This window comes from Schistocerca piceifrons, chromosome 2 (genome assembly GCF_021461385.2).
Source record: "Schistocerca piceifrons isolate TAMUIC-IGC-003096 chromosome 2, iqSchPice1.1, whole genome shotgun sequence".
NCBI lineage: Eukaryota > Metazoa > Arthropoda > Insecta > Orthoptera > Acrididae > Schistocerca > Schistocerca piceifrons.
Window position 1 is genome coordinate 491,181,583 of NC_060139.1, and position 24,733 is coordinate 491,206,315.

The following is a 24,733-nucleotide window of genomic DNA, read 5'->3' on the forward strand; positions in this document are numbered from 1 at the left end:
CTCAGCAGTGTCTGGACCATTTAGAAAAGAATCTAACTGATTTCGTGCACCGATTTGTTATTGTGGATCATTTGTGCGGCCCACCGCTTCATATCAGAAACAAAATAGCTGTCAAACCGGCGGGTGGCATGAGGTGGCATTACATTATAAAAAAGGCGAAATCAATTTCATCTGCCGGAAAACTTTCTGGGATGAAAAACCAGTTCTTCTTATGGCAAAAGAATAACACAATAATTGGCGAATACTACGCAAATCACCTCCACTAACAGAATTGGGTGCAGAGAAGACTGGATTTCAAATGCAATAAGGTCAGCATTCATCACAAATAGCGTATTAGGCCTAGTCATAAAGTTTTGGCTGTTGCAACAGGACAATTCTATTGGAATGCAATTCGGTCGGGTGCGTCGTTTGAATTACACGCGTGCGCGGCATGCGAGGAAGAGGGTGAGGGTGAGGTGACCGCGGGGCCGCATTGTGGGCGTGAGGTCCATCCGCGTCGTTTCTGTCAAAGTGCGTCTGACCCGGCAGTGGCGTCAGCAACCCGTTGACGGTTACGGAGTATAAAAGTATTGCGTGCGTTTGCGCACATGCAACGGTAACGATACTGTGCATAGAGACACACAAGGTGTCATATCAAAGAACTCTTAATTACACATATAATGATATGAAGGTATGTGGATGTTTTATACAAATGAAGTTTCAGAGACAAGGTGGATTTACTTATAATGTATTCACTTGATAACTCACGCCACCAAAGAGGTTGAACACTTAAATTATTGCTTTTGCTGAGCCGCATGGACTTAGATAAGCATAATAATGATTTAAATCTCTAATAATTAAGATGAATCAGTTTAACTGGAAATTAATTAAATTCAGCATAGCTTTTATACGAAGACAGATACATTGATAACGCTGCATTGTGTGTTCGTAGCTAATGCTACTAACTACATACGCTATTTAGACTGTAAAAATAATATTTTTTATTAACCATTTTTATTGTTTGAATTTAAATTTGCAGAGTTTTGCTCATAGTTTGAATTTCATCGAAGATAAGTAAATTCTGGATATGGTGGCAAAAATATGTGACAAAATATAATGAAAATGATATGCTATTTGTAATTGTAAACTTAAATAACAAAGATACCAAGAGGATAAACAATTTTTGGCGTTGAAAGCTAAAATGGTATATAATTAAATTCTGATTAAGGTTAACTAGGGTACTTAGAAATTATTATGATACATGTCTTTGAAGTAGAATTTTAGCGCACAGCTAATGGCGCAATCGCAATTTTAATAAAATGTCTGTCTAAAAATTTGTAAATTTTTCCTGATGGTCATATGAGGGGTTTGTGTGACGTCAATGGGCGCACTTTTCGCTGGTGGAAGAGGCTGAGAAACAGAGAATGGGTTTGTTTTTAGAGGGTGGAGCGAGACTTCGTTTTCAGGTCATCAGTATTCTGACTGGTCTGATGCGGCCCCCCACGAATTCCTCTCCTGCACCTACCTTTTCATCACAGAGAAGCCATTGAAACCTGCTTTTACACTGGTAACCGTCTCTCACCTCATCTAGTGGTCAACCTCGCATTATACAGGGGAGTCTAGAAATTGCAACCGAACCCTCCGATTACGCGTGTGAGCGATTCACCTTTGTATTTTCAATGTCCGAATCGTGTGTAATCGAACCGTTTTTCAAGTTACGCAGCAGGGAAAGGAATGATTTTTAACTACGAACGTGACAATAAATAGCTGTGTAAGTCCTTAGTGTTGCTTAATATGGAAGTAATAATGTGCAGAATAATTTGTCTACCGTTTTGTAGCGTTGGCTGCGCTAGAGAAAGTGAATCCGTATACCGATCGGGTTTACGGCACCCCGTACCTGCCGAGACTGTCTTATGCTCAAAAAAGGTGAACCTTCGTCCCTTCCGCGCTGCCAGTGCATCGTTTCTCAGAAAAATATAGCTTTTGTTCACTCAGTAGAGCATTTTCATCAAAACTGCAATACATTACTTTGTTTTTACTGACATTAACAACAATCTCTAATACAAATTTTGACACATGTTACATAACACAATACTATTACTAGCAAGGCACCTATTTATATTTTAAACTTCTCTCCAAGGTTTGGATTATGGGGTTCGATTTTCGGGATTGGTATGCCACACAAGTTATTATACATACAACACTTTATACAGCCTACCTGGATTTGGTTTTATACGCACCCCTGTAGCAAACAGCTTGCAGCTATGTAGCCTTACCTTACGACAGAGCCACTGAAAGAAACCTACATATACGAAGATTGTTTTTGTCGCCAGCTCTGAAGGATAATTTTAATACTTTATTTCAATTTGTTTCTTTGAATGAGCCGGAAGTAAGTTTATGCTAATGACTTTTGTGGCAACAATTTTACTTGAAAACAAGATAGATGCAGTCTGAGATATTCTTATGTGGCTTAATGGCTGCCATCTTTACTTTGAATAATTACTTAAAGTAAAAATTTCTGGCAGAAAAAATGTAAAGGTAAGAAATTTCATTAACACAAAACTGTTAAGGCTTCTGTGGCCACTTGTTGGCAAACTGCCTGTTGGCTTCTGTCTCGAGTTCTTCGGCCGACGCTCGTCTGATGATTTTCCTGACGTTTCGCCTCCACGAGTGTCTGGCATTGTCAAAGATTCATCCTCCATTACTGGTGATGGACCAGGAATGGAGGATGAAACTTTGACAATGCCGGCCACTTGTGCTGGCGAAACGTCAGGAAAATCGTTAGACGAACGTCGGCCGATGAACTCGAGACAGAAGCCAACAGGCAGTTTGTCAAATCTCATTAAATTGCACTTTACAATGACATATTAAAGCGACCACACTTATTGTCTTTTAAAAATGAAAGCAAACAATTATTCTTGGGAGTTACTTTTATATGACACTGCAAGATTGTCATAACATCAAAATTAATTACCTGTGTTCGGTTGACTGTCTATAGCGACACAAAAATTATATTTAACAAAATGGCAGAGAACTTTGGATCCGTATATGGCTTTGGGACAATGATCCTAAAAATATTTTTAACAAAACTATACTAGAACTTTGGCAAACCATGGAGTTGACTGTAACATTCTGATACACTGCTAAAGACTGTTAATACGAAAATGTCTTGCCTGGTTTACATCTACATCTACTTCCATACTCCGCAAGCCACCTGACGGTGTGTGGCGGAGGGTACCTTGAGTACCTCTATCGGTTCTCCCTTCTATTCCAGTCTCGTATTTTTCGTGGAAAGAAGGATTGTCGGTATGCCTCTGTGTGGGCTCTAATCTCTCTGATTTTATCCTCATGGTCTCTTCGCGAGATATGCGTAGGAGGGAGCAATATACTGCTTGACTCTTCGGTGAAGGTATGTTCTCGAAACTTCAACGAAAGCCCGTACCGAGCTACTGAGCGTCTCTCTTGCAGAGTCTTCCATTGGAGTTTAGTTTATCTATCATCTCCGTAACGCTTTCGCGATTACTAAATGGTCGACTGTTGTCGGTGCTGAAGTTGGTGCTTGCTGTACGAAAATTTGACTTCACGTTTCCAGTCATGGAATTAATTAATAACTACCATCCGCTTGTTGCAGCAATTTTAACTTGCTGTATCATTGGCTCCATATTCCATCATATGAAACCGGTCGGATATCCTTGCTTTCCGACACAAAATAAACCGGGAATGACTTCAGGACCTGTAAACAACTGCCACACGAAGTATTAAGCACTTTCACACCGAATTTTTATTGTTTGAGGCTCACATCGCCAGAGATGGCACGCCACGATACGTACACTGTCAAGGGTCGCCTGCAATTGCTCTGGTTTTCAGTTCTTGTCTCCATGTGGTGCTCACCCCAAAGTCATCTAAACGACTGGCGGTCGATAACCCACAGTGGATTATCTGCTTTTATGATTTCATTTGGTTTAAATGAATTAGATGTTCATGTACCCTTAGAATGTTACAATCAGAACATTTATAACTTGCATTCATTTCCATACTTTGTTTTCCATAAAACTATTAATTTTTCACGAGATACCCTCTGCTTCCAACGAACATTTATCACAGACATTGCTCTTTTACATTTTGACATAGTTATAAAGGTCTCCTTAACACTAACTTCTAGATCATTTTACTCGGTCGATTTTCATTCGACACTGTTTAAATAAATAAAACAAATTAGACGTTGCAATTTGAGTTTAACTGCATCATCACAGTGTGTAGATACTTTTGACCAGATAGTGTGAATTTCATAATACTATATGATGATAAGTGAACCCACAACCCGCCAGGGTAGCCGAGAGCGCTAACGCGCTGCTTCCTGGACTCGGCCGGCTGGAGTGGGCGAGCGGTTCTAGGCGCTACAGTCTGGAACCGCGCGACCGCTACGGTCGCAGGTTCGTATCCTGCCTCGGGCATGGATGTGTGTGGTGTCCTTAGGTTAGTTAGGTTTAAGTAGTTCTAAGTTCTAGGGGACTGATGACCTCAGCAGTTACGTCCCATAGTGCTCAGAGCCATTTGAACCTGGACTTGGGTAGGCGCGCCGGCCCCGGATCGAATCACCCGGCGGATTAACGATGAGGGCCGATGTGCCAGCCAGCCTGGATGTGGTTTTTAGGCGGTTTTCCACATCCCGCTAGGTGAATACCGCGCTGGTCCCCAGGTTCCGCCTCAGTTACACGCGTCGCAGACATTTGAAACACGTCCGCACTATTTCACGATTTACACTAGATGCTGACAGCTGGGGTACACTGACTCCCTCCCTGGGGGTACGGTGTGGTGGCAGGAAGGGCATCCGGCCACCCCTAAAACTAACCTTGCCAAATCCGTTCTAACCACGCCGACCCTGCGTTCGCTGCGGGACTATGACGTCAGCGGAAGAAAGAAAAGATAAGTGAACCCACAAATTCTAATTGTATTGCACTCTGTGAAGGAGTTGATTATCATAACGCGACCAGTGTGCGTGCCCGCAAGCACAGTGGCATCGCGGCAGCGGCGAGCGGCCGCTATCAGGAATGCCGAGGGATTCATTAGCGAGGCGAGGCGCGTGCCGGCTGCCGGTGCCGGCCGGGTCTGCAGGCAGCCTCCGGTGTGAATGCCGGCCCGCTGGCCATAAAGCTGGGCGCTGGACGCCGCCACAAAAGGCGGACGCGGGCGCCGCGCCAGCAGCCACCGGCCACCGGCCCGGGTCACTGCCCCGCTACACTGCCCGGCCTGTGTAAACCAACCCGCTCCTCATTAACTCACTTCGCCATTCAACCTTCTCCTCTCACCGTCAGAGCTCACAGTGCACATACCAACCAGAAATTAATGGTGAACAATATATACTCTTAGCAATAATTTTCAAAATATAGCAGCAGAAACATGGGAAAATAATCCAGTTGAAGCGGATGTGTACAGAAAAACGCATTCTATAGAAACTTCAGCATCCCGAAGGACCACCCACATCCTTCTCTGACATTTAAAAGATTCATGTTATTTTATCCATGTTGGATCTTGTGAACTCCGCAGCCGTTAATGATATTTGGTAAATGACGCAACAGGTCGCAAATACTCTTTAAATATTTTATTTTAGTGCCACAACCGGCTTCGGACTACCATATTTTTCGTTACACAGATGTTTCGACCAGCAGTATGTCGTCTGCTCCACGCTTCACAAGAATATTCGAGTATTTAGTGCCACTTTATAAGTTGTTACATTAAGAACGATACGCTAAAGCGCCTGCATTTTTATGTATGAAGCATAATAGTTGTGTTGACCTATATGATTTCCGGTAGATGGTGATTTGTTTTGATGTGGTCCATGTGGTTTTCTAGCTCGATGTGCGAGGATTGCCCAGAAAATAATGCACCGCATTATTTCTCTCAGCCTAAAACAACGATGCGATTGCAAAACGCTACGTGTGTATTATTTGAAGTCTCCTGAGTGAGCGCGCCGTGTTTCCCTCACTTCCGACAGATAGTATAGTTGCAGGGTATTTCAAAATGGCGTCTGTATGTGATGTAGGTTACAAACAACTTGTCATCCTTGAATTTCTCACTTGCGAACTAACATCCCAAAGATGTTCGGGCTCACATTCGGTTCCTCTTCGTCGAAATATATTGGCTCAAACTCGTCTAGGGGTTGAACCGCACGTGTCGCATTACACGCCCTATATTAGAAACTTGTGACCCTATGCTATGTGGAATGGCTAATGGTTCAAATGGCTCTGAGTACCACGGGACTTAACATCTGAGGTCATCAGTCCCTAGAACTTAGAACTACTTAAACCTAAATAACCTAAGGCCATCACACACATCCATGCCCGAGGCAGGATTCGAACCTGCGACCGTAGCAGTCGCGCGGTTTCGGACTGAAGCGTCTAGAACCGCTCGGCCACCGCGGCCGGCGCTATGTGGAATTCAGCAACGTATACATCGAGCTAGAAAACCACATGGACCACAACAAAACAAACCGCCAACTATTGGAAATTGTGCAAGTGAACACAACTATTTTGCTTCATATATAAAAAATGCAAGCATTTCAGCGTATTTTTATTAATGAAACAATTTATAAAATGGCACTAAATACTCAAATATTCTTGTGCAGTGTGGAGCAGACGTCATGTTGATGGTCAAAACATCTGAGTAACGAAAAATATTATCCATCAGAAGAAGAAGTGAATGGTAGCCCGAAATCGGTTATGACACTAAAATAAAACATTTTAAAAATCGTTTGTGTCTGGTTGCGTCATTTATCAACCATTTAAAAGATTACTATATTTCACTAAACAAAAGCTTGCCCGGTTTTACTGGAATTTCTAACAACGTTCTGGAGAGTTGCTGCAGCCCTGAGTAACGTCTCCTCTGATAGACACCGTCCGTCCAGAACGTTCCAAGATTGATTCTATTTTTCGCCTCCGAGAGACGTAAGTGCAGTAACTACGGTGGCACGTTGAACTAACAACCGCAAACAACAAATGTGCAATCGAACAATCGGTTGTGACCAGGCAGTGTTAAGGGGAGCCGGAACGATTCATCTCCTCCATGTTAATTTTATCAAATAGAAGGAACATTTTTTCTAAAACCATTAAACATATTGCTGTGAAATTTGGACTACATGTTCAGTGAATATTTCTCTATAAAGTTATAATGCCGTGTTAAGAAATATTTATTGGTTTTTGTTTTACAATTTTTTTCAATAGATACGTATCTTTTTGTCCAAAATTTTGCACTTTTTCTTCTATAACTCTTGAATTAGACAATATTTTTTACAATTTGTTATAAAAATGAAGGAAAAGAAGTAAACAATATTGTGTATAAATTTCGTTGATATACTGTTAGCAGTTTTTGAGAAAATGTTCCTCAAAGATGAAAACTTTAAAGTAAGGGCGCTATAGGTGCTCCATTTTATTAAATAATGCCTATTTCCTATACTGACAATTCATTTGTTGGAGAGTGACTCCCCGTCGGTAAAAAGAACATCTGAAAAGAAATTAGCATTAGTCAGAAATTGATGCTGAGACCACCGACAAAATTGAACCCTATTGTTGAAGTCATTTCCGCAAAGTTCTTGGTGTAAATGAACATGGTAAGGATAGAATATATAACGCTGCAGAATGCGATGTGCACTTGTTTTCGAGACGCCAACTTCATGTTGAATTAATCGTGTGCTGTCTTGAGGATTCACCGCTACGGCAGTTGGCACAGCGACTTCAGCAACTTGGTCTATTCGTGTCCTACGACGATTTCGAGGCCTTGCATTTAAATTTCCCGTTTCAAGTAGATGAGAAATGAGACGACTAAACATCCAACAAAAAGGCGATGGCTTTTCAGGGAATCGCCTGCTATACGTAGTTGTTCATGAACAGAATTTCGCCCGCCTACAGGATATTACAGTACAGGTATGTACAGTAGAGCACAAGATAGACATGTTGTTGTTTGTTGTTGTGGTCTTCAGTCCTGAGACTGGTTTGATGCAGCTCTCCATGCTACTCTATCCTGTGCAAGCTTTTTCATCTCCCAGTACCTACTGCAACCTACATCCTTCTGAATCTGCTTAGTGTATTCATCTCTTGGTCTCCCTCTACGATTTTTACCCTCCACGCTGCCCTCCAATACTAAATTGGTGATCCCTTGACGCCTCAGAACATGTCCTACCAACCGATCCCTTCTTATGGTCAAGTTGTGCCACAAACTTCTCTTCTCCCCAATCCTATTCAATACTTCCTCATTAGTTATGTGATCTACCCATCTAATCTTCAGCATTCTTCTGTAGCACCACATTTCGAAAGCTTCTATTCTCTTCTTGTCCAAACTATTTATCGTCCATGTTTCACTTCCATACATGGCTACACTCCATACGAATACTTTCAGAAATGACTTCCTGACACTTAAATCAATACTGGATGTTAACAAATTTCTCTTCTTCAGAAACGCTTTCCTTGCCATTGCCAGCCTACATTTTATATCCTCTCTACTTCGACCATCATCAGTTATTTTGCTCCCCAAATAGCAAAACTCCTTTACTACTTTAAGTGCCTCATTTCCTAATCTAATTCCCTCAGCATCACCCGACTTAATTAGACTACATTCCATTATCCTTGTTTTGCTTTTGTTGATGTTCATCTTATATCCTCCTTTCAAGACACTCTCCATTCCATTCAACTGCTCTTCCAAGTCCTTTGCTGTCTCGGACAGAATTACAATGTCATCGGCGAACCTCAAAGTTTGTATTTCTTCTCCATGAATTTTAATACCTACTCCGAATTTTTCTTTTGTTTCCTTTATTGCTTGTTCAATATACAGATTGAACAACATCGGGGAGAGGCTACAACCCTGTCTTACTCCCTTCCCAACCACTGCTTCCCTTTCGTGTCCATCAACTCTTATAACTGCCACCTGGTTTCTGTACAGATTGTAAATAGCCTTTCGCTCCCTGTATTTTACCCCTGCCACCTTTAGAATTTGAAAGAGAGTATTCCAGTCAACATTGTCAAAAGCTTTCTCTAAGTCTACAAATGCTAGAAACGTAGGTTTGCCTTTCCTTAATCTTTCTTCTAAGATAAGTCGTAAGGTCAGTATTGCTTCACGTGTTCCAGTGTTTCTACGGAATCCAAACTGATCTTCCCCGAGGTTGGCTTCTACTAGTTTTTCCATTCGTCTGTAAAGAATTCGTGTTAGTATTTTGCAGCTGTGACTTATTAAGCTGATAGTTCGGTAATTTTCACATCTGTCAACACCTGCTTTCTTTGGGATTGGAATTATTATATTCTTCTTGAAGTCTGAGGGTATTTCGCCTGTTTCATACATCTTGCTCACCAGATGGTAGAGTTTTGTCAGGACTGGCTCTCCCACGGCCGTCAGTAGTTCCAATGGAATATTGTCTACTCCGGGGGCCTTGTTTCGACTCAGGTCTTTCAGTGCTCTGCCAAACTCTTCACGCAGTATCATATCTCCCATTTCATCTTCATCTACATCCTCTTCCATTTCCATAACATTGTCCTCAAGTACATTGCCCTTGTATAGACCCTCTATATACTCCTTCCACCTTTCTGCTTTCCCTTCTTTGCTTAGAACTGGGTTTCCATCTGAGCTCTTGATATTCATGCAAGTCGTTCTCTTATCTCCAAAGGTCTCTTTAATTTTCCTGTAGGCGGTATCTATCTTGATAGACATAATAACATAATAATACATAATAACATAATAACATAATAATCATAATGTTCTGTAACAGTACTGGACATCAAAATACAGATTACTAAATTATTTCCTGTCGACATACTTTACAGCAACATTTCTACCTTATCGTTATGAGTGTACATCATACACTTTCAACAAAAGAAATTGTATTGACAATGTGTACTACGCTATGCATCTACTAAGTTACTCTGATGCCGACTTTACTGGTATGAGTGCAGTGTACGGTAAAGCAACAACAAATGAGGTGGGAGGGGGGGATGGGGTATCTGTGTTTATATGAGATGTAAATCATAAACAAAATCCACAACTCTACTACAGCACTACACTGGGTACGTAATGTGAACAGTCAAGGCAGTAAACAGCGCAGTTTCTTCACAACCTGTATCGTTTGCACATCTACGTTTTGTAGACAAAAGTGGTACCATGTGACATATTTTTGAATAGCACTTGGAGAGGGTAAGTGTATTCTTGAATAAAATGTTCATGGTTCCTTTTAAAAAATTTAACTTCTATCCCGTATCTCCTACCTCTGTGGGGATACATTAAACGTATATCCTCAGCAAGAACTACCCACTGATGTTAAAAAATGTTGGTTGAAACAATTTTTTATTTAACGCACCAGAAAGAAGTTATCTTGGTCAAGAAAGGTAATTGGGACACCCTGATGTTGAAAAAAGTGTCGAGTGCTTTGAGAGGTGGGTAGTACTCATGGAGACAAGAGAAAGTTCAATAAATATGCGTCCAGAAACGCCTGCTTTCCGAGATAAAGACGTTTTAAAGGAAGAGCTGCGAGACGCTTGGTTGCGGATATTAGGACAGTCATGTGTGTCGCCGGGACATTATGATGTCTTACTCACAGTACTCTACCTACCATTAGGTGGTCTGCAGTCACTTGTGGGGTTCGAGCCGTGTTGGAAGCCACGTTAGTTTTCATCGTGTTTGTGTGCCTTATTGTACAGTACTGTCAACACTGGGTCCTTATCATGGTATTTTACCTTCTTCCAAACACGGATTCACCTACGTGTTTACTGTTACTGCGCTGTTTGTACGGATGAATGGTGCAGTACATTTTTTCTCTTCCACCACTTTTAGCAATAGAAGACTACTAGGCGACAAGTGAAATGGAGGATGTAATATTCTGCTGTGGTTTAGCAAATGGACATAGCCTGCGAGCCCGTGCCCTCTACGATGAAAAATATCCACAGCGCAAAGTGCTCTCTGCTGCAGACTTTTCCAGCGTGCGAGGGACACACGCCTTCTTGCATCTCGGAAGATGACTTTGGACGGCCCCGTACAGTTCCGCACGCCTGGCATAGAGGAGCGTGTGCTACGTTCGATAAAAGAAACTCCTGGGGCTGTGTAAGATTATCAGCAGCAGCTGAAGCCGTGTCTCATTCCCTTCACTGGGGGTACTTCACGAACAACTGCTGTACCCGTATCATCCACACCGTGTTCAAGCCATAAGGCCACAGGATTGTCATGGCAGACGGCGGTTCTGTCAATGGCTGCTGCAGAAGTGTGCCGAAGATCCACCGTTCACATCAAAGATTTTATTTACCAATGAGGCAGGGTTCACAAGAGATGGTGTCGTGAATTTACATAACCATCGTGTATGGGCAGATGCAAATCCCCAAGTAATTCAGGAAAGAAGGCATCAACACCGATTCTCAGTCAACATATCGGCAGGCGTACTTGACGATATATTAATAGGACCACACGAGCTACAACGAAGGTTAACTGGGATGCAATATCTGGACTTTATCATTAATTTATCGCCTACCTTACTGGAGACTGTGCCATTGCAGCAACGAATACAAATGTGATTCGTGTTTGATGGCACAGTTTCGTCACAAAACATCTGGCGCAGATGTTTCAGGACCACTGAATTGGTCGGGAGGCTCCACACCGTGGCCTGTTCTTTCCCTAGACCTCAATCGCCAAGACTTTTGTTTATGGAGACACTTGAAGGAATTGGTCTATGACAGGCTGCGAGGTGCTGGGGCTAGCAGTGTATTTAACACTAAATTCTTCTAGAATCTTCATATGTAAATGATGCTCTAAGCCCCCCCTATTCTAACTCCGACTTTTGCTGTGCACAAGGATTAAAAAAAATACGGGAACTGACTCTAATCAACCCTGCCAGTGGAGTAGAAGAGAGTTTGGCACCTGCAATAATTTAATTTGATAAATAAGTTAAATAAACGAAGGTTTCATTAACATAGTGAGGAATGATAGGGTTGCTCTACCGATTAACAGAATGAAAGTTCTGTCCAAAATAACGATATGATTTATTAAGACTAAACACAAAATAATAAACAAAAACACATGAAACATTTACAATACATCAAATTGGCTCAAACTGGATACTCAAACAAACGCTGTGAATGTGAAGTTGTCCCTAAACTAGATTGTGAGGATTATGACGAAGTGGTATGTGGAGCCAATTCCTTGCAACTGAAATCTTAAGAGAAAACACATAGCCAACCCAAAATTAATTGCTGCTACCCAAGACAGAACAAAGTTAGAAAAAGACGAACAGGCGTGCTCTGCTGAGCTCTGATTATCACCTAGGAAAATCCCTGTCTGCCGGTGCTGCGGACATACCTTACCAATATGTCTTCTTAACTGCAAGAACACGATTTGGCGTACCGGAGGCGATGGCTGGTTGCTTCCTCGACCGAAAGGCGAGAGCCGACTACTAAGAGCACCCGTACAGGCCGAACACACAACATTCCTGCCCCCACGACAGTGGCCGTGGTTAAACGTTCCAATCAGCAACTCGAAAACCGGCGGAAAATTCCACTCTATTGCCGGAGCACTACCATTCCACCAATGGAGATTCTTGGCGCCAATTTCTGCGCTGATTTTGCTACGTCACGGAGCTATGCCCTGAGCAAGCCAATCACAGTTACTATTTTGCAGAAAGCGCGGGAATTTTCCCGCCACAACTGCCTGGGTACACAAGTCATTCCCATGCCTCGCTGGTAGCCCGCCAGAAAGTGTTTTCGCTAAGTTTCTGCGAAGTAACGGAACCTCTAGCACAGCCGCTACTTCAGACCCCTCCGGGCTTGTCTTTTGAAAATGTCGGTGTCTGCAAAGCATTCACTCGACTTCCTCACACCCGTCGGCTTAACCCTTTCCAGATCAGCAGAGCCCGCCTGTCACCGGACCACCCGGGTGACGAGAGACGCTGCGTGGGAAGTCCGCGTGTGAAGGAATAGCGACTTTTCACTGCATGCAATTAGAGAGGAAAATCGTAAGATAGAAATATGAGAGGGGGCTCATTTCACCTCTCAAGGCCAATCAACGATGTGCGGACACTACAGGGGCGCGTCTTCAGTGCGCGCCAGCAGGTACAAAAAGAACGGGTATACTTCAAAGGGTGCGTCATTCCTTACGCCGGAAGGCAGAAAGGTGCGTTGTCATGATTGAACGCCACGTTGAACACCTCCTGTAAACACGCCTTTATCGCACAAAGTATGCATTTCCGGACCCATGTTTATTGGACGTAATTTTCTTGTTTCGATGAGTACTTCTACCTGTCAAAGTATTCGAAACCGGACCGCCGCTCATGGACCCAGGAATGCGTCCCTTAACTAGAAGTGCAAAGTTAAATTCCGTGTACTGGGCTGTTGAGACACTGTTACTGCCGATGTACGTTTTGCACACTTGCGTGAGGATCTCGTTGGCACGGAATCTGTTTCTCGCAGCTTCCTCTACTGCTTGACGGTGGTCGACAGTTTTATGAGATGGGCGAAGCTTTACCACTGTACGATCAAACAGAGAAGTGTGTGGTACCTTCTGTTGGGTAGCACGTTTCGGTTGTCCGAAACAAGTGACATCCGACTAACGTCGCCAATGACAGGCGGAGGTGAAAATACCTGGCAGATTAAAACTGTGTGCCGGACAGAGACTCAAACTCGGGAGTTCGAGTCTCGTTGCGGCACACAGTTTTATCTGCCAGGAAGTTTCATCGCACCCACACTCCGCTGCAGAGTGAAAATTTCATTCTGCAGGCACAGGTGTTCCACACCAAGAAACGTCATTACGGCAGTCACCTCAGGCGAACGGCATCGTATCACGCAGTTTGTAATGGCATCTTGTGTTCGTGACCCTTGGACACACTCCCGTTAGTACCGCTCGGACTGCGCAGTGCGCTGAAGCGGAACTGTCAGACGTTCATTGCAGAGCTCGGGTGTAGCGAGTCCCTCTGGCTGCCCGAGTGAATCCTCTCTCCTGTCTGCCACACCTGCTTGCGCGACACATGTAGTCGTAACGAAACCCCGGAAAAAGATGAAAGCGCAGCGACCAACTCCTGCCTCGACCCACAACAAACCGCCCACGTTTGTTTCCACGGATCTGGTTACGACGAAACAAGTCTTCCGAGTGCTGAAGACGTCGCTGAGCGGCCGGGCACTACCGCACGGCTTTGCGTACAACTCCCAACTCTAGCAGCTTAGCCGGCAGCCGCTAGATATCTAAACACGAGCGATTCCACCTGTCACCTTTGACCAGTAACGTCATACCGGACCCAAAGATGCAACCCACACAAGATTTAAAAAAGGCGACCGTTACTAGTAAACATAATATCCATGCAGCACTTAAAAAAAAGGAAAAAAAAGCCTTTGCATGTAGTGCGTGACGTCACAATACGGCGTAGTAGGTAGGCAACAGAAGCTTATAACCTTTCGCACTGGACGCTATTTATCGCAAATGAGCTCATTCGTGAGTATAATTATAACATGATTGAAAATGAATTGTTTTTATTTACTCTGAGTGCGCTGAATGGGACGATTTGTGTGTGCTCGGCCAACATATGATCTTTATACTGTGAAAATACCGTTTAGTCGTTCAGTGCCGACTTCCAGAAGAAAATACGACGCCTGTGCAAGATGATTAAAAGTTGCTGAATTTAAACCTTCTTGAAGAAGAATCAATATGGAAGAAACGGTTATCAAAAATTCACAGGAATAACTTGACCCCGTCTTCAAGTTCAAGGATGAGTTTTTGTTTTGTTTAAGTTCTTACAAGTGGTTAATTTTAATGAAAAAGACTAAAGTTTATCCTGGTTCTTTGTACTGAGGTGTCGACTCCCCCTCCCTCCCCACTTATTAGCTTGTTTACATTATTTAAATTCATAATTCCTCAGGCGGTAACAAATTTGTGTAAAACTGGTAATTGATAGTCATGCACATGCTCTCTCAAGAACGTTAGCTTCCTTACATGCATATGGCACTACATTTCTTCTTTAGCAGTTGCTACTAATAATACAAATTGGTCTGGCTGTAATATTTACTTCTGTTTCTGCTACAAAAGCTTTCAGTAAGGTGCCTGTTTAAAGAAGACAAAAAATTTCTTACAGGTCTAGCCAATAAATGGAAACTAAATTAAGAGTATTAACCATATTAGCGGATCTTCTATAACTTAGGCTATTTTTAGCAACCTAGTGTTCAAAATCCACATAAATAATTCAGTGCATAACATTGTAAGTGAAAAATGCTTCTGAGCTTACAATGCACAAACTAACAAACTATTTTTGGAAGATATCGGTAGAGCTCCACAAAAGGGAAAAATGCATAAGTAAGTGAATATAAAAAATGGTAAGACAGGAACTTTTTTAATTTTAAAGGATTTATAGTCCGTCAGCAGATACAAATATAAAAAATTAACATACTACAGCATTTTGTTTCGGAACCGTTTAAAAGTAATCAGAAATAAGTTAAAAATAAAACAATTATGTCATTTCAGAGAGAAATTGTTGCCATTCCATAAAGTTTAAATCGATTTCTTCACGAAGTTTTGACTTCCATGTCCCTTTACCGAACGGACTGTGCTGAGGCCGGCTGGGAGTACGTGCAATGACGTCAGAGACCGGCGCACAGACTTTGTTTTTTTAAGAGATGCTGGTCCATGGTGGGTTATTATAATAAATAATTATATAATTTCGGGAATTCTTAATAATAAATATAGAATCCAAGAGGAAAACCACAGCAAAATAGGGTTCTGGTTGGGAAGAAACTAACATCTAACATAAAAACATCTGAATTAGAGCAATAGTGAAGTGCAAGAAACGTAACGAATAAAGTGACAGGACGTAGCTAAGAATCACGATAACTAACAAAACGCGGTATCGACAGCCTAAGTTGACATCTATAGCTGATATTGAAAGCCAGATACCTATAAAGAAATCCTCAAAGAAATCGCATTGTATACCTAACGAAAAGCCACGAAAAATAACGAAACGTATTACCGACAACTTGAATTGAGCTACGCAGCTTAAACAGCGGTACCGAAGAAATAAGTCCTAAAAAAAATCACAGTACTAACGAAAAATCACGGAAAGAAACGAGATATGATATCAGCAACTTGAGTCGAGCTACATAACTCACTCTGACACATTAATAGAAAAAAATTCTTTTAGGCTGGTGCATAAGCTCACAGCGTTTTTGATTTACATTTTGGTATTCTGGTTACTGTGCGTTTATTAATAGATTGTCATTTTTATTTGTAGTTAATTTTTTCTATTTGAGTTTACACGTTGTCATTTTGTCATTTGAAGATAGTGATTGGAGCCGCGGACGCTAGAAAATGGAGTGTCAAGTGGAGAAAACGGAACATTTCCGACATGTTCTTCTGTTTGAGTTGAATAGAGGGGTGACAGCAGCGAAGGCAGCCGGAAACATTTGCGCCGTGTATGGGGATAATGCCACTCGACAGAGCACGACGAAAATATGGTTTTCTCGTTTTGACATTGGTGACTCTTCGCGTTCAGAAAGACCTTTGGGGTTTGATGAAAATTGTTTTGAGCTCGTTAATGCACTACGATACACCTCACTGTACTCGATAACTGGCAAATATGATGAAACAATGGGGAAGGTTCAAAAATGAGTTGTAGGGTACCGCATACTCCAAACCAAAATCACGGAAATCAGCGGGTGGCCATATGTGCATCTGTGCTTGCTCGTCATCAGTTGGCTTTGGAAAAACACCGACCATCTTGTATCGTTAGTGGTGACGAGAAATGCTAACATAAAGAAACCAAAGAAATGGTTAAGCCCAAACGAAGCAGCAACTGCCCGTACAAGACCTGCAAATATTCCCTACTGACCTTGCAAGATCACACACACGAGAAAGAATCGTAGAGGGAAGAGCACCTCCAACTTGTCGCAGGACATTAAACTTACCATCCAGATTAACAGTCGGCATAATTGTATACGAATGCGTTAAGGCATTGATGTCAGTTGCTTTTGATACAACTCTCGTGGTACCCTTAATTTCCAGTTCGTTTCGTATGTATTTACTCTTCAAATCCCGATTGGTCGGAGTTGAAAACAAATTCCATACTGAACGATAAGTAAATTTCTACAAATTTTGGGCCGATTCCGCAGTTTACTGAGCATCTTCAAGTTTGAAACTCGTTATCTTCCCTCTTATAATTCTGTTGCACTGTTTGAAGTTATGCAACCATCCCCTGCTTCCCTTGAAATCACTTTAATATACGTCTCGTGTAATTTGATGTGCAAGACGTAGCAGGTCACTATCATTCACATTCTGTAAACCGTATCGAGCACCCTTGAAAGGCGCAAACATCAGTTTTTGTTACAAACGTTCCTTATCTTCCCTGGAATATCCGTAGTTTTTATTATGCACTACACTCTTATATTGCTGTGGACTTATTAGAAATCTGTTCATAATCGTTTTTCACTATGCTGCAGATGATCTTCCATGTACGTAATTACGTTTAACACCCACTCCCTGGACAACGATTGCCCTTAGAACGTTTTACTGGAGGCAGCATTTGTGGCTCCCTGCTCGACACCCGCTTCAGTATCACTGCCACTTGTTAAGCACGTATCGTCATCGTTGTACTCCTCATGTACATTGTCCGCACTGTTGGGCGTTTACGACACCACATTTGCCACTTATTTCTCACTCTGCGGAGTTCCTTGGGATCCATTCTGACGAAATGTGAACTTCGGCAACTGCTGTTGTAGATATAATGCAACGTTTACTTTGTGTTTCGTTGCCATTGCTCTGATTTGCATCCTCACCACTAGCACTGTACTACTGTTGTGAGTTACTCTTTGACTAAGCAGTATGCACCGTAACCTCATGTTGTGCTCACCAACGGATGCCCCCTGTCCCGCTCTCCGTTACCATTAGCAGCCATTAATGTAGGCCTCGCACTCAAGAGGTTTCTTGTCAGTGCTGCCCTACCGCTGAATTCGCATTTCCTTTCAAAGGTACGTGGGGTTCTTGCTCATCAGTGCCTTCTATTATTGTCCTTCCGCGCATGAACATTTTTCCACAACCATTCGTTATTCGCCGAGAACGATGGCGCAGCGGTAAGATACTGAGTTCATATTCATGAGAATGCTGTTCAAATCCTCGACCGATCACCACGAAGTGAGTTCAACTCTGATTTCCCTAAATTGTCTCAGAAAAATTGCCGGGGCGTTTCTTTTTAAAAAGAGCACAGCGATTTCCTCCTTCTATCCTAACTTGTGCTCCTTCTTGACCTCGTTATCGACGTGACATTAAACTATGTTCAATTCTTTCTCGGCAGTCACCTCATAATATCCGACAGTGAGGAGACGATCTGGCGGTTCTGTAGAAGGTCGGAGGACGGCTTTAATGTTATATTGACTGAAGAATGTAGTTTTTATGAATTGCTGGAAAAAATGTACCAACCTCAGCGACAAGGTAATTTCACTGAGACGTGAGGTGACGGTTAGTTCATTATCACAGGAATATATGATAACAAATTCTGACCAAATGAAACACACATGGCTCAGTAAAGGGTACCGAAACAGCCGCATCAATACACAGTGTAACCCTCAGTGGTGGCAACGCAGGTGTGTATTTTATCATGCATAAAGGTGCCGAATGGCATCCTGCGATAGATTGTCCCAAGTATCTTGCACCTTTTGTTGAAATTCCGTAATGGCTCTTGCAAGCCCCGGAGAGCGAGAAACTTCCGGTTCACCATGTCCAGTACGTATTCAATTGGCGCCAGATGTTGTGACCTTTCTGGCCAGGGCAGTTATTGTATACCACAAAGAAAACGTTGCGTCGTACCAACCCGATGTGGATGTGGATTGTCCTACAGAAAAAGCACATCATCTTCTTATAGAGGAAAAGGCAGTTCCATAGGGCTAACCGTTTGTGAAATGCAGTGGGCGCTGGTTGCTTTACCCTGCAGAATGAGGGATGAGACCTATACTATATACTATATGATCAAAAGTGTCCGGACACGTGGCTGAAACTGACTTAAAAGTTCGTAGCGCCCCCCCCCCCCCCCCCAAATCGGTAATGCTGGAATTCAATATGGTGTTGGCCCAACCTTAGCCTTGATGACAGCTTCCACTCTTGTAGACATACCTCCAGCCAGGTGCTGGAAGGTTTCTTGGGGAACGGCTGCCCATTCTTCACGGAGAGCTGCACTGAGGAGAGGTATCGATGTCAGTCGGTGAGGCCTGGCACGAAGTCGGCGTTCCAAAACATCCCGAAGGTGTTCTTTACGATTCAGGTAAGGACTCTGTGCAGACCAGTCCATTACAGGGATGTTATTGTCGTATAACCATTCCGCCACAGGCGTGCATTATTAGCAGGTGCTCGATCGTGTTGAAAGATGCAATCGCCATCCCCGAATTGCTGTTCAACAGTGGGAAGTAAGAAGGTGAATAAAACATCAGTATACGCCTGTGCCGTGATAGTGCCACGCAAAACAACAAGGGGTGCAAGCCCCCCTCCATCAAAAACACGACCACACCATAACACCACCGCCTCCGAATTCTACTGTTGGCCCTACACAAGCTGTCGGTTGAGGTTCACCGGGCATTCGCCATACCCACACCCTGCCATCGGCTCGCCACATTGTGTACCGTGATTCGTTACTCCACACAACGTTTTTCCACTGCTCAATCGTCCAATGTTTACGCTCCTTACATCAAGCGAGCCGTCGTTTGGGATTTACCGGCGTGATGTGTGGATTATGAGCAGCCGCTCGACCATGAAATCCAAGTTACCTCACCTCCCGCCGAACTGTCATAGTGCAGTGGATCGCGATACAGTTTGGAATTCCTGTGTGATGCTCTGGATAGATGTCTGCCTATCACACATTACGACCCTTTTCAACTGTCGGCGGTCTCTGTCAGTCAACAGTCGAGGTCGGCCTGTGCTGTACGTGACCCTTCACGTTTCCACTTCACTGTCACATCGGAAACAGTGCATCCAGGGATGTTTGGGAGTGTGGAAATCTCGCGTCCAGACGTATGACACAAGTGACGCCCAATCACCTGACCACATTTGAAGTCCGTGAGTTTCGCGGCTCGCCCCATTCTGGTGTCTCTCGATGTCTAATGACTACTGATGTCGCTGATACAGAGTACTTGGCAGTAAGTGGCAGCACAATGCACCTAATATGAAAGACGTATGTTTTTGGGGGTGTCCAAATACTTTTGATCATGTAGTGTATATGTCCTGCGTTGCTCACCAGGCATATGCCATACACTGACAGAACGTAATCTCATCACTGAAGGCAACAGAGCACCATTATACTCATCAGTCAACTCTTTCATGACACCAGCCATGCTTGACGGTATAACATGATCTCACCCTGCTGCAAACAGACGGTTCCCAGTGGTCCCTAATGATACAATATGTGCCCAGATTTCGTCCTTGGATGATGCTCGGTCGGCCATCGCTGCTCGCACAATGCATCGACCTTGACGTGCGTCTGCTCTAGGCGGACGTCCAGAACCAGGTCTAAGGGTGCGGGAATGTTCCACTGACCGCTGATGACGGTAGTGACCACCAACGATTCATTGTTACCACATGTGCAACAGTCCTTCCAGCTCCCCATAGGTCCACAACACGACCTAGCTCAAAAGGCTGAAGCTGTTCGACAGGACTATGTCCTAGTCGGTCGGGCAGGGTGTACCCTACACCGGATATTGCAAAAACCTGTCTACCTTTGAAGTCAGCACAGATGCTGCCCGAAGAGTCAATTCAGAAGGTGCAGAGACAAGTCCTCTGAGCGCCATATGATCGCTGACTACCTTGACAAATGAATCACTAACACCACAAACCCTCAATATGCATATATTATAACCAGGTGCCACTGACCATAGTTCTTGAGGGTATTGCTTTTTTTCGGTGCGTATTTTTCTCTGGTTTCTTTTTAAATCAGCTTTGGGTGTAGGTCATTATAAGGTTATGGAAGACACACAGGAAGTATGCATACGTTATGTATGTCACCAATGTATGTTTAAAATGTTCTTCACGTTATTACGATTTTATAGTCCAGCGGTGTGTGGCATTTTAGTCGAAAGACAAGTGCTCGCAGTGGCCGATATCTGGCCTAACCTGAACAGAAATGCCCTCAAGTGCTATGCATTTGACATGCTTTACTAATTGTTGTTTGAAAAGGACTTATATCAATGTTTATGATTTATTATACTCGTATCTTTGCTCCAAGGTGCCAGAGAAATGCGTAATCACAAAGTTATTTTGTTCTCTTCCCTTTGGAATAACGCAACATATCGCAGAGAGAGAGAGAGAGAGAGAGAGAGTTTACACAAGATGTGTATCTTACTAAAAGTTGAGTGAAGTGGACAAAGAGACACTAAAACGCTTCACGGAGTGCCTAGCTGCGGCTGGTAACTTCAGTTACGCTCCATTCTTCTAATGACACTACTCGGTGTCCGGAAGTTGGAAGCACTTATAGAACGAATTACAGGTCTCATTTCCTTGATCGAAACTGGTGCATGACGGTTCGGGAATTTACAAATTTCGTGAGTATATAGCCTCTGGGTGGATTCCTCTTTAACGGCCACTTCAGCAAAATCCATAACGGCTGCACACTCCAGCGGTGGACGTAGAGCTGTGCCCTCTGCCCCAGGGCTGGACTTGCCATTAACGTTCTCTGCGGAAAACGACCTCTTCCGAAGCACCGTGGCGTCCTCGTTATATTGATCGCTGTTTTAAGGGCACTTCAGGCCTCGAGAATGCGAATAATCCTGCTGAATGTCTCACTGATGTGTATTGGATAGAGCGAGTTGTTCACTGCAGGGAAACGGCTGCACACTCAGTAAACAGGTAATATCGAACTTTTATTGCTCTTTTTATACTTCAGAGTAATATTGTCTGTATTACGAATGTCCATTTTCCTTCCCGTATCTAATAATAGAATTATAACAGTCTTCCAAATTCATTTAAGTTATTCTAGGCGACGGTCTAGAACAGGGCCGGCCAAACGCTGCACAGTGTGCAGACGTGCGGAAGTGCTGCAGATGTGCGCACGTGTGCGACAGCGAGCGACAGCGACATCTGTTATTAGACATGTGTCCTAAATGAACGGCGGCGGCTCCCCTGCCTTGTTTGTGTGGTACAAGCAAGAACGCAACATACCCAGTCTCTTTTACCCCTGGTAACCGTAACCTTAACAGAGAAGTACTGAGAAATGGCAGGTACTGTGAAAAAGCAAAGGACGGGAGATCTACGTTCTCAGTCGTTTAAAAATGACTGGGAACTGCAATTCTTTTTTGCAGCCGTTGGTGAAAACTCACAGTGTTTGCTGTGCCGCCGAATAATAGGCGTCCAGCGTAAGTTTCCAATTGAAATACATTACAATACATATCACAAAGACGAGTGTAGTGTACTCAACAGTGAAGAACGGCAAGCAAAATTAAATGTCCTTCAGAAAATGGATGAGACACATCAACTCGATTTTACTGTACGTCAAAGTAACTGATACTTCTTGAACTCTTAGTTTCTTGTGTTACATTTATGTCTGTTTTACTGTACGCTGTACCATGTACTGTTTTCAATTTTCCAGAATGACAACCACACTAAATCTTCACTGCGGGCAAGTTTTAAAATCGCATTACGAATTGCACAATCTGGGAAACCCTTTTCCGAAGGGGAGTTTGTCAAAGGGTGTCTGATTGATGCTGTAGAACTTGTGTGTCCCTCGAACGTTATCAGGTTTCAAGAAATCAGTCTGTCCAAACAAACAGTGACAAGACGTATCAGTGCTATGGCCAGCGATCTGCACAGGCAGCTAATAAATAAGGCTAAATACTTTGTTGCTTTCTCTGTTGCGATCGATGAAGCAACAGATCTTACTGCCCAGGTTGTGATATACATACGAGGTGTCGATAACGCACTTGTGTAACAGAGGAGCGACATCTGTGCGTAGAAACATGCACTACATGAACGCTGACGGCTGCGGCGTGCACGCTGTGACCCGGAAGTTGCACATGTGCAAGAGCACCGCACGCGTGCAGAATTTCTGGCCGGCCCTGGTCTAGAACATGAATAATATCATTTCTACCAAATTGTAAAGTACCATATACTATAATTAAAAAAGAATTCGAGAAAAAATTATTAATTTGTGTTTTCAGTGACTGAAATGGTCACTGTAGTTCAGCTATAACAACGAGTGAACGTACATGTGGAAATGAAACATAGTCTTACAAGGGGACTGTACGAACTTCCCGTCACTGATTGACAGGATGTATTATAGGTCATGACTAGTATTTCAACATAATATAACCAGGAAGACGAAATTCTCAAATAAATTAGGATACACGAGAACTTTACTCAAATAAGTATAATAATTTTTATTTATATTATTGTGTCTACATTTGTGGCAAGTATAATGCGCAACCTGTATAATGCGTACCAGGATGACACTAATGGTAGAATCATGAAAAACAATTTTTGCGACATACAGCATCTGCGATGAGCGCCAAATGTTTGCATATGCACTCTTTTCTGTCAATAGATCTATTTTTTAGGTTCATGAGCGGAATTAAAATTTAAGGTGAAAGAATATCAATGACACTATTCGCTGATGACATTGCTAATCTGAGAGAAAGTCAAGGAAAATTACAGAATCTGCTGAATGCAATGAACAATCTAATGAGTACAGAATATTGATTGAGATTAAATCGAAGGAAGTCGAAAGTAAAGACAAGTAACAGAAATGAGAACAGTGAGAAACTTAACATCAGGATTGATGCTAACGAAGTAGAAGTTAAGGAATTCTGCTACCTAGGCAGCGAAATAACCAAGGACGGACGGAGTAAGGAGGACATCAAAAGCAGACTAGCACTGGCGAAACGGGCACTCCTGGCCAAGAGAAATCTACTAGTATCAAACATAGGCCTTAATTTGAGGAAGAAATTTCTTAGAATGTACGTTTTGAGCACAGCATTGTATAATTATGAAACGTGGACTGTGGGAAAAACTGAACAGGAGAGAATCGTAGCATTTGAGAAGTGGTGCTACAGACGAATGTTGAAAATTAGGTGGACTGATAAGGAAAGGAATGAGGAGGTCCTGCGCAGAATCGCAGAGGAAAGGGATATGTGGAAAACACTGATAAGGAGAAGGGACAGTATGATACGACATCTGTTAAGACATCAGGGAATGACTTCCATGGTACTAGAGGGAGCTGTAGAGGGCAAAAACTGTAGAGGAAGGCAGAGATTGGAATACACCCAGCAAATAATAAATGAGGATGTAAATTGCAAGTGCTACTCGGAGATGAAGAGATTGGCACGGGAGAGGAATTCGTGGCGGGCTGCATCAAACCAGTCAAAAGGCTGACGATCCAAAAAAAAGGTCTATTACAAAACAAATTTGGTTTACGTTCGTAAACGGCTCTCTGTTACCACACAGTTTCGCTGTGTACTACGCATATCGATGCATATCACTAAATATTGGCGCAGACAACTGACTGTGTACGACTGATCGAATTCTTACGCAATCTTCTCTAGAAGTTGTCTGTCTACTCTGCTCGGTAATGTACGCTCAATTTTGAAGTATTTTTATAAGGTTCTCCACCTACCTGAAAAATAAACGTCGCAAGGCTGCACCGCAGAGTACATTTCGGAGGAACTACTTTGATACTGCACCTTGGTAGATCCTCATCATCTCGAAAAGTTTCGTCGTGCAAACCGTGGTTCGTTTGCCCTCGTCAGGAATAGAGGAGCAAAAGGAATTGTTCTTCTCTCACGTATGGCTTCAA